The 3,765-nt window shown below is 32.9% G+C and overlaps 1 pseudogene; it reads left to right on the forward strand.

Moving 5' to 3' along the window:
- The first annotated feature begins 2,360 nt into the window (after nt 1-2,360).
- Nucleotides 2,361-3,048, forward strand: LOC116128976 (annotated as a pseudogene).
- Nucleotides 3,049-3,765: the final 717 nt, after the last annotated feature.

Genomic DNA, 3,765 nt, shown 5'->3' on the forward strand with positions numbered 1-3,765 from the left:
GCAGTCAAATTCGAGTTCTAATGCAATGGAAGGATGTTTAAAATTCTCTCATAAAATAATTATAGTTATCTGATGAGTGTTATATAACTTGTCTTGAGTATTTACTACTAAAATATCATCTTAAATAATTTGGAATAAAAAACTTTAGTAGATAATATTATCTATTGATGAGGACCGTCTTGCATAGAGATTATCACAGTAATAGCTAAACTGTTTAAATCTCTGAGTGATAGAGAAATAATGTTAACAAATGGTTTTAGTAATTTGAGATGTCATATTAATAACTTGTAACATCAAAATAATCAGCATAACCCACCACCCATGGGTAGTGGGTAGTCCAACGATAAGGGCGAATCAAGGGAACTGCAAATGGTCCAACCCATAATCAAGGCTTAAATTAATTCTCGTTAGGCGCAAAGGTAATACCCTCCCTTATAATTTACCGAGGGGTTGCAGTAGTGAGTTGCTATGAGATAGCTTCCAACCTTCCACTGACAAATGTTATCAAGTGTGATTGATAAATGTATATTATCATTTTTATGATGTCATTAATTGATTCGATGACATTATTGTGTTAATTTTGAACTAGACTCCCATTCTGGTGGGGTTGCGGTAGTGGATTGTAATGAAAAAGCTTCCACCGACAAATGTTATTAAACGTGATTGATAAATATATATTATCATTTTTATGATGTCATTAATTGATTTGATAACATTATTGTGTTAATTTTGAATACTCTCATTCTCGTACAATAGAATCAAATATTATATATATAGTACAAATGATTCGGCAAAAATATCGAATTAACTTGATTAATTAATTTATTATATATATGCCACATGGTCAATATTTTGATATATCATCTTTATAATATGATAATTTGGGAAAATAATTAAAAATATAATAATAAAAGAATCCAATAATCAATTTCAATGAATGAATATGAGTTGCCATGATGGTGTTGATCGAATTGCGCAACCAGATGGCTTGTTGCATTATAATGGTTGCTCCCATTCTCAAAATACAAAAACGAAAAAAAATTTAAAAAACAATAGAAAATTACAATTATTTATAGACACCAGGATGGTCAAGAACTAGAGTCGTTATTAACAGTAGAAGCTGCTGCAAATTTTATGACGAAATCAGGAAAAGTTGGTGGCGGTGGTGCAAGAACAGCTGCGGCAAAATTCATTTCACTTAACCTGCAATGACCGTTGTCACGGCCTGGAATATACGAGCATGGATTGCAACTGATAGGCGCTACCGGACCCTTTTGTAGAGATTGAACGATCAGACTTTTCTTTCTCCATTGCTCTCCTTCGAGCGGCCTCATTGCCGAAGTTCGTTCACAAAATGACGCACAAAGTAGGACGCAAACGAGTGGTATTATGAAGCAACGTAAACCCATTTGAGATGTGAAAGATTTGTCGTGAAAAGAAATGGAAGTTGAAGGTTGAAGATGAATTAAAAATGGTTATGGAGATGGATGAATCGATGTGTATTTATATTATAAGGTTGAGGAGGGGTTGACTGAAAGCCGCGGGGTTTGAAGTTTGAATGAAACTCTAAATGAGACTATGAGAGACACGGGCCTTCACCTTTAAGGGCAAACGATTAGCCCATAATATTTATTTATGCGACTTAATCAAAGTAAGAAATTTGAAGAAGTCCAATTCTGATGCATGAGAGAACTATTTCAAGTCTTGGGCTCTGGGTCTGCTGGTTTTATTTACCCAGCCCATGTCCAATATTTGATGACACGATTTTTGGTGAGATTGAACGATCAGACTTGTCCGTGGTCATTATAGATAGGTTTGTCACTTTTTTTTCTTCAGAATTTTACAATTAGAATGAGATACTCTAATATATTTTTCCTTTTAATTTTATTCTAAACAATAATATTAGATTCACAATATTCTCTCACAATCTCCAATGTGATAATTTGTCATTGGCTAGCTCGCAAATTGGTAGGCAAAACCTATACAAATAGGTGGCATCCATTTTACGAATTGATCAATGACGAACTGTTATGTTAGGAGTTGTAAGAGAAGGTTGTGAGATTAGATTGTGGATCTAGCATTACTCTTAGTCTGAAAGGGAATAAATCCCAATTAATCTATGGGCATATCTCAATTGGATTTCACAGAAGAACCATTATTAAAATTTCTTCCTTAACAGTTTAACAATTATTATAAAACAATTCCTTTGCAATAGATTCATATCATTTTAAGATTATATTCCAATTCTAATAGTCTTTGCATTTTCTCTCCATCTATCTATAAATTTGTAATGGTTTAATTAGAAAGCATATAATCTCGATCTAATCACAAATTGGAAATTAAAGGGAATTTTTATTAAGATGGGACAACGTTCAAGCCAGCAACGAGGGCTCCAACCGGGTGATCAGATCACTACTAACAGAATCGTGTTTATCTACCATCATCACGGTAAGTTTTTCAGTGTTCACACTCTTTTAAACTTACATCTAATTGGAAGTATATAAAAATAAAAATAAAAATATAATTCACTTTTCAAAACAAAAACCTAGTATATATTTTATATATAGTGCTGATAACGTACACCATCTAAGCTTTCTTCAATTTTAATGATATATCAACTCGATTTTTCACCAACTTTTTGCAGTGACATAAATTTGCATTCTTAAGATAAATTGGCAAAATCTTTAGTGGAATTATTGTAATCTTATTATATTTTGTGGTACTACTGATAATTTGGTAGGTAAGTCCATATATTCTAAATTGTTATTCTTATATTTTATTCAATTCAATAAAAGTCATATATAATCATATTGCATATGTATTTATATTCTCGTTCGTCGGGAACTCTCTTGATTATAACAAGAATATATGTGGGGGATGACATGGTCATTCATTTGTTACCACTTGCAAAGCAAAGTAACTCTTCTTTCCCATGCCAAAAATGTGGGCACACACCAAGCTTACATGGTGGGATCGTCAAAACATGCCTGGATTGCTTTCTGGATGGCCACTCATTATATATTTTTTTATGATTCTTCAATTGGCTGAAAGCCACCTGATGAGGTTGTGAAGACTGCCACCGAGTTTTTCCAAGGAATAAGGACCTTTGATGACTACAATTTTGCTTTTAACAACTGTAAAGACTTTGCATCTTTTTGTAAAACAGGCGAAAAGTCATCTGGGCAAAGAAGGAATGCAACTATATTAGCTGCCTTGCCCTCTGCGGTGTTATCTGGTGGTAGAGTGATGGTTAGTCCACATGGCCGTGATGATGGTGTACGTGTAAGTTTTGGGTTTAGGTTTTAGATTAAGGTTTTCACTCTATAGTGGAAGCTTTCTAGTAAAGATGTCATGTCTGTCAACCATGCTCAACTTTTTTTTAAATAAAAGGATGTACTAACTAGAGAATTAAGAGACAATAAATTCAGTTTTGTGTAATAGGACTATGACTGACTTTTTCTTTTGTTAGGCACTTCATAGAAATAGCTAGTCTCGTTTAAATGAGGTTTGAGTAAATTATCTTCATATCTTGATGTCCCAAGCACAAGGGTTATCAAGCATATTGGAAAAATGTAAATGTTTTATATATGTTGGATGTTAATACACTTGACTTGATACTAATTATGATATGATTTGAGGGTTGGTTAAAATCTTTGGCTTAATTCATAACAGAAAAATTCATTGAGAAGCAAATCACAAAAGAAAATCATTAATTATTGGCGCAATCTGTGGAATATATAACACGTAAATAATTAATATAAAGTG

The sequence above is a fragment of the Pistacia vera genome, unplaced genomic scaffold (genome assembly GCF_008641045.1).
Source record: "Pistacia vera cultivar Batoury unplaced genomic scaffold, PisVer_v2 Contig206, whole genome shotgun sequence".
Classification (NCBI taxonomy): Eukaryota; Viridiplantae; Streptophyta; class Magnoliopsida; order Sapindales; family Anacardiaceae; genus Pistacia; species Pistacia vera.